Here is a 16,245-nt window from a genome sequence, read left to right as displayed (position 1 = left end):
GGCCAGAAGAAAAGTCAAAGGCAAGAGAAAGGTCAATCAAGATCAGCCAAAATCAAGATAGGCCGAAATAAACTTTGTAAATAAGAGAGACTTAGTCACTTCTAGTAGCAAATGGTGAATGTTGGTGCTTAGAGTAGTTGGATGGCATGGGGTGTGAACATGCTTCCCAGAGGTCTGGCCCTGAAGAGCCAAGTAGATGTATGATGAATGATATCTTTCAGAGGGAAATGTGACCATAACTTTAAACAGGACTTGTACTTTGAGGTGCTGATTTCAGTTTCCGATGAGTTACATAAATCTCTGAGTCAGGACGGTATTTATAGCAAAAAAGTAGAAGTCAAGATAATAAGGAGTACCTTATTTGTGATATGCTCATAAAACATAATATAATCGGAAATATAAATAAGTGTTGATTTTCAGAATGGAACAAAACAACAATACATTATATAAACAAAAATACAATATATAAAATTATAGCAGAAATCTCAATATGCCCAATAAAAATTTATCTTTAAGCCAGTAGTGGTTTCTTCCCTCCTTCCTTCCTTCCTTCCTTCCTTCCTTCCTTCCTTCCTTCCTTCCTTCCTTCCTTCCTTCCTTCCTTCCTTCCTCCCTCCCTCCCTCCCTCCCTCCCTTCTTTCCTTCCCCTTTTCCCCTTTGCTTTTTTCCAAAGGGCCAAATAGCTTTATGTACAACACTTATTTATGATCAACTTTATTGAGCAGACCAATACAAACCAATGAACATAGCTGTGTTTGAATAAAGCTTTATTGACACAAACAGATGGCAAGCTGCTTTTGTCACTGAAGTATGTTCTTTGATGATTCATTTATTTGAAGAATATATGTTACAAATTAGTACACTCTAACAGTATTAAAATCATTTTAAATAATGTCCCTAATGGCAGGCTTTAAAGTGATCATCTCCATTTTGTGTGGAGTGTATATGACTGCCCCTTATGTGTTTGTGTGAATGTGTATATGACTGTGTGTGTGTTCAGTTGTGGACTTTATTTTTTTCCTTAGGATAAATTAGTATTTTCATGTATTCTGCAATGACTGCCTCATATTTCTTTTTGTATTATGAATTCTTCTGTATGTGAAATGTTGTAGCGAAAGAAGTCTGATGAGGTAAAACATCTAGATGGTGTATTAAAACGTGGTTCCTGATTTGAAACTCAGTAAACCTTTATGAGAAATTAGAAAGACATACTGATGAATAAATTCTCAATGTGGCATCAAGATGGTGTTAGCTCTGACCCTTGAAAAATCTGCCATTGTAGCATAACTAACCAGCACTTGCTAAGAGACGCAAGGTCAAGTGTGAACAAATTAAAACATGACTACCTTAGTGCTGACATTGGCTCTTAGGGTTTCTGCTGCTGTGATTAAAAAAGTGACCATAAGCAACATGGGTAGGAAAGGGTTTATTTCACTTACCCTTCTACAACACAGCCCATCATCAAAGGAAATTAGGGCAGGTACTCAAGGCAAGAACCTGGAAGCAGGAACTGAAGCAAAAGCCATGAAGAGGTGCTGTTACTGGCTTGCTCCTCGTAGCATGCTCAGCATGCTTTCTTATAGCACCCTGGACCAACTGCCCAGGGTGGTACCACCCAGAATGGACTGAGACCTTTGACATCAGTCACTAGTTGAGAAAATGCCTTATCAACTTGTTTACAGGCCAGACTCATGGTCGTATTTTCTCAGTTGACAGTTCCTCTTCCCGAGTGATTCTGGCTTGTGTCAAGTTGACATAAAACCACCTAGCACAGCTCTTCCTAGCCATATTTGCCACTTTGTCCTTCCTTCTGTCACATCATGACTTCAGCAACTTTTTCTGTTTCTCACTCATTCCATGTTCCTTCTCAACCTGGCCATTTTTAAATCTTTGCGTTTCTTCCTCTGCATGGAATGGTAATTTACCTCCTTCCTTTCTCTTAACAGGACAGTTATTATTTGTTATAAAAAAGATTAATATAATAATATTTTGTATTTAAAGCATACTAATATGATAGATATTCATAAGACCAATAACTAGATTATCACTAATAGAAATTTATGCCATGTTTTACTACCTCATTTCAAAATTAATTACTGATTTAATTATATACTTTTTGCATTTTCAGTTATAATTTTATCACATGTTCATATGCATGAAAGTGAGAAATTGTTCAATTCTGCCTTTATTAATCTCCCAGATTTACATTTTTAGTTGTGTATAGATTATAATTATATATTTTATGACCATATATTGTTCTTCATGTAAATATTTAACTGCTCTCTTTTTCATGGCCATTTGAACATTTCAAATTATTATTCAAATGTTTGATGTGAGCACTTTCCTGTATTCCTCTAGACTACTGCTCTCCTGTAGGATTATTGGGTTGAGGGTATTTATTTTACACTTTCATAATCCCAGAATTAATATATTCTATTTTCTGCTTCTTTTGAGCCTGTTATGGAAACTGTATTTCTCTAGAAATAGTTTCATTTTCAGGTTTCCAACTTGACTTCCCATGGCTTCCCACAGTGCTTCTTGCTATGTTTAATCTCTGCCTTTGTGTCTCTCCAGTTTTTACAGTTTTATTGACACCTAAATGATTAACATTAAGCCACATGTATTCAAAGAGTCTAATTCACTGAAGAAGGTGGCCATGGATGTGTGCTTCTTGTTCTCAGGGTAAGAGGGGCAGAGACTAATAATAACCAACATACAGTTTTGTCTTTTTTAAAAAGTAGTTTCTACTCAATTGACTTTAAAGTGGCGATTTTGAAATATTTCCTCCTCTGTGTATTAATACACTCTCTCTTAAATCTTTTGGACCACTATTTATTTCTAACCAACAGCATTTTGACTATGTATGTTTATCTAAATTTAGTTATTTCTCTCCATTTGTTTGAACTAGATGGTTGAAATGCATCTATTTGAATCTTTAGATACATTGTGTACTTTGTAGTTTCAGTAGCTACACTCAAAATTTTTTATGTGTATTTTATTTAAAAATCTGAATAAGCCTAAATGATAGCTAATCCTTTCAAATGAGAAAATATCTAAAGAGAATTTTGACCTGCATAGTTACCCTCCCACTTCCATATTATTAAATTATTTAATCTCTTCTCTGGATATACAAATCAAGCTTTGATGTATTTTCTATGCTTGGACTGACAGCTTGATTAGAATTAACTTCCTTAACCCCTCCTCTCAGAGTTCAGGTAGAACTCTATGTGGAAGTAGAAGCAGAAGGATTATAAGAATCAGAGGATGATACCAAGGAAACTGCCAGACACACAGGACTGATGCACATATTATCTCATAGGGCTGTGGTAGCATGAATAGGGTCTGCACAAGTTCAAGCCAGATGGGGTCCCAGCAGTGAGAAGCATAAGTAGGGATGGGCTCCCACCCTTCACCAAGAAGCTATTGGCATCTACTTTCAAAGGAAAATTAGTTTTTTTCTAATGTAATCTCATTTGGATATATCAACCACACTTAAGGGCAGGCCCCACAACAGCAATAGATGGCCAACAAAAAATGGTTTTCTTTTTGTAGATGTTTTGTCTCATATTGATTTGTTTGAGCATTCTTTTTCTTACTTATCTTTGATTTTTATCTGTATATTTTTGGCTTTCTTTTTTTATATTTATAGTTTTGTATGTGTATGTTTGTTTGTATTTATTGTATTTTTAAAAATTTTATTCTAGTTTGTTTGTTTGCCTGTTTGTTTTCTAAAGAGAGAGAGAGAGAAAGGGCATGGAGTTGGGGGTGGGATGGGGAGGCCTGGAGGATCTGGGAGGAGATGAAAGAGTGATCAGAATATATTGTCTGAAAAGATAGTAAAATAAAATGAAACAAACAAAGATGATGTGAGCCCTCAACTTTGTTCTTTGCATCTCGTTCCTGCCACTTCTTGCCTCCATTCCATCATCATGGACTCTGACCCTCTGTAAGCATAAGCAACCCCAAAACTCTTTCTTCTATATATAAAACAGAAAAACAAAATAAATACCTCACTTATCATGTATTATTGTCTTCTTGGTGTTCTCTGTTAATTACTGTTGTTTGCAGTTCTTCAGAAATTGCCTTTTGAGTTTTCTTTGTGCTGAGTGCTCACATTTTCTTTGTCTTTAAGTCTTTGACTCTTCTTAAAAGATACTTTAGTGGGGTGCTCAAGTATTAATCGACCCTGCTGTCATTTAGTTTCCATGGATACCATCTAGGGATTCATTCTCAACTTCTTTGTAAATGACCAATCCATTCCCTTCCCACTGAGGAATTCTTTTTGCCTCTGATATTAAGTGGTTTCACTATAACAAATCTTGCCTTGGGTTTTCATTATTTGTAGAAGTAACCGTCTTATTCAATAAGAAACACAGAACCAATGCAAAGAAAAAAACCAAGAGGTCAGAGCAATAGCTAAGAGCTAAAAACCTTACCCTTCTTCTTGCGGTGGTCCTACCTCTCCAAAAGATAGCTACTTCCTGTGTGTTTGTCTTTATAAAGACTTTCTGTTCTGCCTTCTCATTGGTTGTAAACCCAACCACATGACTGCCTCATCACTGCCTGTCTATACAGACCTCCAGGTCTTCTATGGTTGGTATTGAGATTAAAGGCGTGTGTCTCCAATGCTGGCTGTATCCTTGAACACACAGAGATCTACCTAGCTCTGCCTACCAAGTGCTGGGATTAAAGGTGTGCACCACCACTGCCCAGCTTCTGCGATGGCTTGCTATTAGCCTTACCCTTCTTCTCGCGGTGGTCCTACCTCTCCAAAAGAGAGCTACTTCCTGTGTGTAAATAAATAAAATATCACCATAATTATTACTGTTGTCATTTTAATGCATGTTGTATTTTCAGATTGCAGATTCTTTTGTCTGTCTGTCTGTCTAAGCTTTGACAAGTCAGCATAAAAGTTACATCTCTGCTCTTTAGAATCTTTCATTTGGAATATTATGTCGCATGCCTTTCATATTATGCTCTTCATATTTATTAAAGTCTCTCTTATTTTTAAGCTCCTGAGTTTTCTGTTAGACTCTAGTTTTTTTTAATGTATAAAATAGTAAGTTCTCTCTTCATCTATGGCTCATCCATTATTAAGTTAATAGATTGATGTATCACTTCAGCAATTTTACTTTTCTCTAAATATTTTCCCTCAATTCTGCACATTCAGTCATAACTTTTCCCACTATGTTGAGTTTTTTTTTTTAACTTGGTACTGGGTCTCTCTTACATAGAGGTCTTTTTCCTGTCCAAAAAAATAGTGAAATACTTCACATCACCACCCAGCTCCAAGATGCCTTCTACAGATTGCTAATAACCAGATATAAGTTTTCAGAGATCTGAACATCCATTCTGGGGTGATCTCATCCTTTCTGGCTACAAATTCTGTACTCAGGGTTATTCCTCATTACCCTAGATTTAACTTAAGAAACTTGTTTTGTTTTTGTTATTTGAGTTATATTCAGTGAGTACTATAAAAGATCTCTGGATGTATTGTCTGGTTCCTATGAGATACTACATATGGGTATGTGTGTCACATGTATGTAATTTTCATTACAAGTGTATATGCATATGAGTTGTATATAGTTTAAGGGATTTTACTCTTGAAACTAGACATTAAAATTTAATATATTTTAAATTTAAAATGATTCAAATCATACAACCAGAATTTTAAAAATTGAAATTGGTGAGAAATGGGGAAAATGGGAGAGTATGTAAAGGGAGGACAATGCAGAAGGGGAGATGGGCAGGGAAGAAAAATAACACTAAAGGTATTTGAAAAATCCATAGGGAGTAATTTTACCTAAAATTAAATTTATGTAGATAACAATGTTTATGTTAAGTGAAGTTATATTACTTGGGGTCATAATGCCTCCTGTAGGGCCATATACCCTCTAACAAACCCTTTATATAAGGCATAAGAAACCCCTTTCAAGTTGTTAGTTCATGAGTGCAAGAGACTCCCAAAGCAATATTGGCTATTGCTGTTGCACTTGGTTGCCTCTCAGACATTTGAAGGTAAGTCCCTAAGGCTGAAGACATCATGTGCTTCAAACACAGGACTCAGAGGATTACAGCTGTGTCTGTCCTGAAAACTTCCTCCCTGGGGACTAACATGCATAGTACCAGAAGGTACTGTGCCAAGTGGCCAAGGAGAAAAACAGTCAATATTCTTACTCCGTGACACTTATGGACCACAACAATGACCAGCGCAGCAAGAAATCCCTAAAGCTGCAGTGGTGGCACACTCATGTTGGTGGTGACCAACAGCTGTCTAATTGGACTTAAAGCCCATTCAATAGGAGGGAAATTATGCCTGGTATCATAAACTTAGACAATCACCCACAGCTAGTCATGGTTCTTAGAGGAGAGCCTACTACTGCCACTTTCCTAACCCAGTATACTTCCTAACTGCATTCTAAATACTTACCCTTTTACCTACAGGTAAGTGTAGCTCTCACATCTCATCAAAGGAGCTTCTTTTTGCAGAAGAGGGAGACCATCATTGAAAGCCACCAATGATCAAAATGCAGGGAACAGCTGACCATAAAATGTCCAACCCTAATTGATGTATCTATACCACAATCCCTACACCTAAGGCTCGGTGAACATCATGAAAGAGGGAGTGGAAAGACTGTAAGAGCCAGAGGACCAGGAATTCTGGTGTGCGGTTGTGTCTTCTAGATACGACAGGGATGATAAACTCATGAGATTGAAACACTGTGACTTCCTGAACAAGAGTTGAATAATGACAACACCAGTTAACATTCCAAAATGGATAAGGAAAATCTTATGGTGCCCCCTCCCCCAGATGAAGCACTGCAGGCAATTTATAACTACTGAGAGAGGGAGAATTAGTCTTTACCAAGGATGAGCCCTCTAATTGGTTATCCAATAACCAAAGGCTTGGCCCTAAAAACATATACATACGTGAAACACTAAACAGACTCATCAGGTTTCATATATATTTGTGTGTGCACTGTATAAAAATAATAAGTAAGGAAAAAGAGGCCATGAATTTGAGAGTAGATCAGGGAAAGGGGCATGAGAGGGGTTAGAGGGGGAAGAGAGAGGGGATGGAATGATGTAATTATATATATAATGAAATAAATTAAATGTTAAAGATTAGTATAAGTTATAGAAAATAAGAATTAGTATTATTGGAGGAAACTTTGTCATATATAAATACATATGTATATATATGAGCATTGTAATAGATATTACAATGTTCATACAATATATATGTATATATACACACACACATATATATACACATATGTATACACACATACATATATATGACAAAAATGTTTGAAAGTTTCTGTTTCAGAAAGCTGGTTCTTTGTCTTTCCTCTTTTTTGTGTAATTAATTCCTTATTTTTAAACGTCAGTTCAAATGTCATTTCTTAAGGAGCATATTCTTTGTCATACCAATATAGATGGGTTTGTGGCTTCAAGATTCACTTGTCTTCATTTTGTAGCCTTTATCTCAATTTGTGATTGAAATTTCACAGTGAAGTTTGAAGAATATCTGTCTCTCCCAGCCAACTCTGAGCATGAGGAAGTAATTACCCATAACTTTGTTCTCTATCATGGTGAACTAGTGCCTACTGCTCAATGCCTAGTAATTATCTCACAAGCACATGTTGAGTGGGCAGGTGTGTGCACCCATGAGCTCCTCCCTCCCTTATCAACTTTCAGTACTATCAGATATATTGGCACCTCTGACTAGCATGATATGTCAACTGTGGGCATTTTGCCTCACCCGATATCCTGATATTCTGTGAGTTAGCTCTTCAAACCATAAACATACCTAGATACTGGGGCAACCTGTTACCTCTCAAATGTCCAAGCAGCTCAATGTAAACTTGAAAATCGGTTTATTAATTATGATCATTGTATCTTTTCTAATTGCATGAACACCAGATACACTATAAAACAGAAATATCACCTAAGATCTTTCCAAGAATCTCTGCTCAAACTTCTTGTGAAGGAATGAGAGTTACCCCACAAATAAGTGATAATCATATTATAAATAATTAATTTAGTTCACAAGAAAGGGTATTCAAATTGTATCATAACAAAACAAAATAAGAGAATGGATTATGGTCAGAATATAAGCCTAGTAATTTAATAAAAATATTAATGGTTTTCATAGAAATAGTTTTTATTGTTCCAACACTAAAATATTACCTAAAAATTTTCCTGCAACTTACTACTCATTTGACAACTTTTTCTGTAAGGCTAAGTCCTTCCTTTTAGTGTTTACAGATATCAGCAAGGGTCTATGACTCTAGTTTTAGTTCTTGGAAATGGAGAAAGGATATTAACCTTTGAAGAGTTATCTGAATACAGAATCCTATATTTTAATAAAGTTTGACTTTAATTGTCTAGAATGTTTTTACCTACTCCTGAATTTTCAATAACATCTCATCATACACAATTTATCCAGTTATTGAAGAACATTATATGTGTTTGTTTTAGAAATGGTAAATATGTTCTGCACTGACATTTTATCTGTATCAATGCCACTGCATTGAATTCTATAATCACAGAGACAGTCCATCTAACAAAACAGATTTTTTGGGGAATGCAGTACTGAAACCTGGTTTGTATACAAGTCTGATAGAGCATGCAGGAAGACATGGGCACGCTGGAGATTATATGCTGACCTTCAGCATGGCTGCACATTAGGAAGAACGTTCTGCAGAAAGGATGAGAAATAAGTTAGGGGTTTAGGAACTAGAGTGTAGTGCATGGTATGGCAATATCAATGTTCTGGAATTTCTTTAAAAGAGAAATCTCTAGCTGAAAAAAAATAAAAGAAAAGAAAAAAAGAAGTGTTTTCACTTTTAACACAAATGACACCAAACTGCAGCATCAGCAACTAATTGCTCAAATTTATGACTACTAGTTGGGCTGGTAGAAAGTACTTTTCAATATAATTTAAATTTATCTTGTACCTTATTCTTAGATAAGTTATGATGGTTGACTGTCTTATTCTAAGCATGTTGTCATGCTCCTTAGACTATGAAGAATACAACATACTTATTTGTTTTAAGAAACAAATTGCCCTTAGTATAGAAATAGAGAAAGCATATAATTTATATTTTACATGCTTTCACAAGGTAGAGTTTCACGTTTATAATATTAAAAAAAATCACAATTTATGGAATCATTCCTTGATCCACTAATGGAAAGAATATCTATGCTCTGCATAAATCCATCTAGCTCTTAACTAACTCTCATCTGAGGTTTCACTGCTAGGTCATACTTATGAGGAAATTGTGATTCAAGATGCAAGAGATTCAAAGTCCAAGACCTTTGAAAGTTACTGCTGCCTATACAGTTTACAGGGCAATGATGTTTAACTTTGATGCCATCAAATTTAGTAGGTTCATTTTATAAAAGTAAAGGTGTACTAATTTTCATACTAGAGTTCCATATTAATTAACAATGCTCTGTGCTATGCGTTAAAACATAATTCACAGTGGATTATCACATAAATCCTAGAAAACAATTAGTATTAATTCAAGTCAATTGGGGCACACAAAGGCCCTCCATCTAAATCTGGGTCTATAAATGCAAAGCTGGTGATGAGTTCATTTTACTCTCATTTATGAAAAACAATTGACTGCCCTAGTTCACTAGCATATGTGAGCAAATGCGTCCTCCTGCAACCAACAACCATGGGGCTAAGCCATCACCTGTTCATCCAGAAATTTGTATTCCTTACCATGCCCTTGACCTCTCAGTCAACCGAAAAGTCAAAATGGCTCCACAGCACTCTGTTTTCACAGCCACCACTGGCTTTTGGCTAGCTGATCCCAAGAGATGTGATAGCAACACATCCTTCCCTCTTTCTTGAGGAGATTATCACTACATGAATGTTGCTACAATTCAGGGCCTGGTCAGGTAACAGGGATTCTTCTAGACAGTGAAACTTACAGCTCTGAGAGCCCCACACACTATGGAGGAGGTAAGCAGTACCTGCATATTTCAGGTGTTCTACCTTGTTTTGGCAAAGTTTGACAGTCACCTTTCTTGTGGCCCGTTGGTCCAGTTTGGACAGTATAATGTCAGCAATTGAGGCAAGGGCAGTTTCTTACTCTAATGCCGAGCTTATGCCACAAAGAAATCAAACTCCATATGGAGTTTTTTTTTTTTTTTTTTTGATGCCCATTGTCTTCTCTGAAGTAGATTGGTGCTGACGTGTCTCACAGTTATGAAAAGCCTTATATTATTAAACATATTAAATGCCATATTCTGTAGGTCTTTGAAGTGTTTGAAAACCATCTCTCTACCTAAATATATCTGTGTATGACCTTGAAATCATACTTAATATGACTATAAGTTTGATTATTATAGATGACTATTAATCTTTATTTCTTTTTTGGAGGGGGTTATAGATGTTTATTATCATTTAAGGGGGTTGGTTACAAGTTGTTATTGGTAATAGTAAAAAAAAAACTGGAGTTAAGTTCAAAGATCTCTTTCTAAAGGAAAAATGGGGATATAATATAGAAGAGATAGGATAAGAAGATAGATTGTTGAATCAACTTTAATCCAAAAAACAACTATTAATCTTAAATATTTCATTGGTATGGATTTTGGTTTATGGATACAAATTTAAACTTAATTTTGTCATATTGTATGTCTTAATTATACATTTTTAATGAGCTGCATAAACACAATACTCCAAACAAGAGTATAAATATACATATAGTATACCAAAATTAAGTTTAAATTTGTAACAATAAACCAAAATCCATACTAATATAAAATATTAATAATTGCATTTTTGGATTAAAGTAGATTCAATAATCTCCCCTTTTATCCTACCATTTTTATATCTCCCCTTTTCTTTTTAGAATGAGATTTCCTAAATCTAATTTCCTTTGTTTAGCTTTTTTCTGACCATTACCAATAACGACTTGTAAACAAACCCCACTAAATGATAACAAATATCCATAATTTATTTTGGGGGGGATGTGCTATAGTTTTCTAGATTACTTCCTGTTGATTAGGGGCTTGGGTAATCTTTGAGGGAAACTTGAAAAAAATCAGGATAATTGTTAACTCTTAGTTATAGTATTTTGTGAGGCTGGATTATCTGTCAGCAGCCTAGAAAGCTGTTTTAGATGCTGCATCATCCGGGCCATCATTTTCATTGGTGTCTGGCCCCTTTGTTCTGACAGTATATAAACTTTAAAAGGTAACATTTTAGTACAAGTATAGATTGTGCAATGCATGTAAGTCAGTTAAACATCATTTCTTTTTATAAGTTTGAGCAGGTAAAATATATATGACATGCCTTGTAGGTTTTTTTTATTATTATTATTATTTATGTTTGTAGCCAGGATTTTCAAGGGATCATCCTCATTCAAACCTAATTTTCCTTAACCTGGAATGAATCCATAGCCCCTCATTTTCTGTGGAAACAAAAGGATAAACTTGCCCCCAAAGCAACTTATCTTTTGACTTAAATTTTGAAGTCAAGATGTTTTTAAAATATATAGGTTGGTTTAATCCAGCAGTTTCCATAATCCAATGTCTCTTAACAGCCAAATAATTCAAAGACAACACAATAACATACATGATCTAAACTCTCTGTGTATTTCCCATCTTTATGTAGCTTATTTCTTTTATATTACTTACTCCCTTTTTAAGGACTTTATTTTATTATTTTAAAACTATATTTTTAAATTTGAGACTGTGTATATTCTTTCTCTTCTCTCTCCTGAGTCTATCTGCATTTTCAAACACACTGTGATTTGTTTAGAGGCTCTCTTTCTCTAAATCTGTCCTTACTGTGTATCTGTAACCTTTTTTGTCTGCATGAGCAAAACCTCAAACCTGCCACACAGCACATTGGCTCAGCTCACTCTGGTGGCTCAAGCATACAGGTGGCAGCTGGGAGATGCCTCTCTGTATTGTGACCTGTATGAGAAGTACAAGACTAGGAAGTTGCTCTTGGCTCTATTTTAGAACCTTTTTAAAAGCTCTCTCAGGTTTTATGTGGATGGAGTTTCCCTACACTGGGTGCCATTGTAGGCAGAGTTTCTCTGTCCCAGGAGTCACTTCCAAATTACCACACAGAGGCTTAATATTATTTACAAATGCTCAGTGTATAGCTCAGGCTTGTTACTAGCTAACTCTTACACTCAAATTAACCCATATTTCTTATCTATCCTTTGTCATGTGGCTCATGGCTTGTTACTTTATTTTCTGTATGTCCGGCTTCCTCTGCAGCTGGCTGACTTCTTCCTGACTCTGCCCTCTTCCTCCGAGGGTCCTCTGTGTCTGGCTCTCCCACTTATACTTCCTGCCTGGCTAACGGCCTGTCAGTTTTTTTTATTAACCAATGAGAGTAATACATATTCACAGTAACAGAGGATGATTCCACAGCAGATCAAGGTGCAAGCAGGGATTGGTCCTGGTTGTTGTGTCTCTCCTGGGCTGCAGACTATTGACTACTTGTGTGTCCAAAAATGACAAAAGGAGAGTGAGAAATCTCTCTGACCTCCCTGCTTTGTGTGTTTTTTTTTCCCTTATTGTTTTTGTTTCTTGGATTTTTGTTTTGTTTTGTTTTTAGAACACTGTACTTTTTTTGTTTTTGAAAGTTTTAAGATCTTTTTTTTCTTAATTATATTTTGTACCCCACAAGAGGGTTCTTCAATAGAAGATTCTCTAAGCACCCTACTTTTCTTACCCTTACCTGTCCTTATTGCACAGATACATGCCAGTTATCTCTAGGGCCTAGCCTTTACAGATTACATCATTCCTACCAAGACTCTCGAACATTCATAGAAATAAGTGGCTGTAGATGATTGCCAAGCCTCGGCCCCTCACTTGCTATATAGCTACTTCCCTGGCTCTAACCAAGTTGTGTATGGTTTCCTACTTACAAGCAACTCTTAAGGGGACATTCCCAGCAGGTAATATTTTTTTTTTCAAAAACATGATAGATTGGGAAGATGCACAAAGAAGCATAATAGAGAAGCAAGTCAGTCCTACAGGGCTCAACCAAGCAATCATTCACTGAGCCCGAACTATGCTTCAGGCTAACCTGACTCTGCAGTGACCTACAGAACCTTTGTGTTTACATTTCCTCCCCCAAGCAGCTAAAGCTCTTTGACCTACTGAGACTTGAGATCAATCCAGTTGTTGATAGTTTTCAAGTCCTTAGATTATTAAAATAATCATTCTCCCTCCTTGATTCTTAGGCTTGGTAGATCTCAGATCTTCATAATGGAGAACTCCTGAGTTCTTCATAGTGAGACTCTTGCCTTGAATTTTCCTAGCTGCACCCTGGCGTCTCTTCTTCTCTGGCGTATGTACTAACGGCCTAATATGTCTTCTTACTAGTTGTCAAACGCCATGGGCACAACCTGCTTGCCTGGACATGAGTTGGAAGACGTCTCTTCTTTTGGCAGAGGCAATGAGCTCTGTTAGGTGTGGACACCCTCCTCCTGACCACTTGCCAATGCTAGGCTGTGGCCAAGGCCTGCAACCCACACCTACCTTTCTACTTCCCTCTGCCAATTTTGCTATTTTCAGGTACTTTTGTTAGAAAAATATCAATGAACTTGACTTCTCAGATTCTAGTCCCATCTGTACTAACCTGCTCCCTGTACTCAATCTCTTAACAGGAAATACTGTCTAAAAAGAAATCTAATCTTCCCAAAGCATCAAAACACATGACTTATGATACCCATTATCTTAAGGCAAATATTTACATATGTGTGATTTTTTGTAATTATGTACACATATTAATTTTCTAATTTAAATTATGATGTGGCTAAAGAGATGGATCAGCAGTTATGAGGACTTGCTGCTCTTGCAGAGGACTCGAGTTCAGTCCCCAGCATCCACATGAGGCTGTTTTCAACTGTCTGAATTCTGATTGCAAGGGTCTTGACGCCCTCCTCTGGCCACTGCGGGCACCTTCACCCATGTGACATTCATACAAACACACACATACACACATACATACACATAAATACACAGACATACATAAAATCACATCTTTTAAAAATTAAATTAAATAAAAAATAGATTATGAGCTCCCTAGAGGCAAATGTGTCCCCAGAATGGTACCCGAAAGGAAATAGTTGCTTAGAGAGATAACAGTACATTGAATTTCACCAGCTCAGAAATTGGCATCAGTGGGTGTATCATGCACAGTAACTTTTCACTCTGTCTGCTTCACTCTTTTCTCAGGTATTTACTGAGCGCCCACCATGTGCTGAGTTACTTTGCAAAGTAAACAGAATAGATTCTTTTGCAAATGGTGTAGTGCTGCTAAATGACAGCCGAGTCAAAGGAAGTGTAAACACCAACACCGTGGGTGGGAAGTCAGCGTAGGAAAAGGTGGGGGAATGAATAGAGGAAGACCAAATGGCATGAAGTGGAGGCTTGCGGTTTTCCCCACCCCCTTTAAAGAATAACCTCCCCGCAAGTCTCCATTTGATTTGCGTTGGTTTTCTTTTGTATTTTTAACAGGCTAGGCTAGGTTTCAATTATTAGAACCTCCGAGAGTTTGTAAACAGGAAAAAACAAAACAAAACAAAACAAAACAAAAACCACTCCTGTGTTGTTCCCTTCACAATTTAAATATGGGCTTTAAAAAGAAACCCACAAAATAAATGCATTTCAATAATCACGGTGTTGGTGCAAACTGGTTTCCTGTCTGAAGGCCGCCTGCCTTGAACATTGAACGCTGACAGCACACTTTCTTAATCTCCAACCCTTTTCTTCTCCACCGCATAGTCTGGACGACATTAGCAAACTATTGTTTACTTGGCATCTCTCCATAGACAATGTTGCTGCGGCTTCACCAGGTGACCTCCTTAAAAACCTCTTTGTGGCAGCCCCTGGAAGACAGGGCAAGGAGGCCCTGTGGAGTTTGCTAGCCTTCTAACCTGAGCAGGCACTAGGACCGCCCAGACACTGTCTGCAGGCGTGCTTCTCACCCTGTCAGAAGGACTGAGCCGGTTTAGCTGTTACACAAGAAGAGAGCAGCGGGCACCGGGGCTCAGACTGCCTCCCTTTTGCAGACGAGAAGGTATAGAGAAGGTATAGATGAGCTATTTATCCCCCAGCTTTTGTACGATGTCCGCGTGCCTTTAAGTGTTCACGTAATCTGATGCTCTGCAGAGCTGCCCAGCTCTAACGGGTTACTCTATTATTTTATGCTAATTCCCACAGCCGATGGAAGCAACAGTGCCGTAAAGAAATGGGCTAGCTATTCCCCGAGGCTGTGATCTGGAAGCATTTGGAGGTGTAAGTACCCGGCGTCAGATCTCTAACGCACTGGCTGCGCTGTGTGTCCCTTGACCCCTTTTCCTCCTCACTGAAGGAACCGATGTGCGGTGGCATCTGCATGTTTCATTCATGAAGAGCAACAGAGGGTGACAGAAACCGCAAGTGATGGGCCTGAAACTCCACTTTGGAGTGACTGTGTTCCTTCCTGAAGGCTGCAGTTTGCTAGAAAGGCTGGGTTCGCACACAGTTCAGAGAGGAGAGTGATGTAGCTCAGGGCTGCGGACTGCTTGGCTTGGTTTCTGCTTCTGTTTTCAAAGCTTACAGCACTGTTTTCTCATCACTGTCTCTGGTGCAGTGTAAGGGTCTCTTCCCGTTTCCTTTGTCTACAGCTCCATACTCTTATCATAGAATGGACTTTCAGAAAGCTGAGGAGACATTCATCCCCCAGAGCAAAGGCTCAGAAGAGCAACCCATGTTCTCTGTCACGACACGTGAGCTCCATGGTACATTTAGGAGACTGCACACAGAAGCATATGAAAAATTAGCAGCCTAAGATTCTCTTCTATGCAACAACATGTGGACATGTGTGTTGAGGGAATTGTTTACTACTAGAAAATCCAAAGGAACACAGTTTTATGAGGAAAAGTGGGATTTTCTTCTTCAAATAATTTACAAGTCCATTGAAGATACCTTCCAGGGCCTCAGTACTAATTCCAGCCATTGAAAACTTTAAGGCATGGTTAGATTGTTAGGCATGTTGAGTTCCTCGGTAATCCATTTAGACGTGTGTGTCTGCTGCCAGTTGTAGTAAGTATATCCATTCGGAGATGTTTATAATACCGAGTTTATTAACAGTTCATGGTTGTAAGATAAACCCATGGAAAGAAAATAATCAAGATGCAGTGCAAGATATCAGTGTCCTAAGTTCACTGAAAGCAATTATTGAGGAACTTAGAAAATCCTTTGAGTGGATCAAGA

The 16,245-nt window shown here is 37.4% G+C and overlaps 1 protein-coding gene across 2 annotated transcripts in view; it reads left to right on the top strand.

Moving 5' to 3' along the window:
• The first annotated feature begins 14,957 nt into the window (after nt 1–14,957).
• The window catches only part of Rab27b (RAB27B, member RAS oncogene family), a 148,205-nt gene continuing 146,917 nt past the window's right edge, over nt 14,958–16,245 (top strand). The window contains exons 1-2 of one of the 2 annotated variants that reach the window (XM_028864704.2): nt 14,958–15,067; nt 15,211–15,285. The gene's annotated coding sequence lies outside the window, so the exon portion shown is untranslated. Of the gene's footprint in view, nt 15,079–15,210; nt 15,286–16,245 lie in introns of both variants that reach the window. The other variant, XM_037197196.1, reaches the window with a different exon arrangement.

Source organism: Peromyscus leucopus, chromosome 19 (assembly GCF_004664715.2).
Source record: "Peromyscus leucopus breed LL Stock chromosome 19, UCI_PerLeu_2.1, whole genome shotgun sequence".
In the NCBI taxonomy this organism is placed as follows: domain Eukaryota; kingdom Metazoa; phylum Chordata; class Mammalia; order Rodentia; family Cricetidae; genus Peromyscus; species Peromyscus leucopus.
This window is presented reverse-complemented; position numbering and strand designations above follow the sequence as displayed.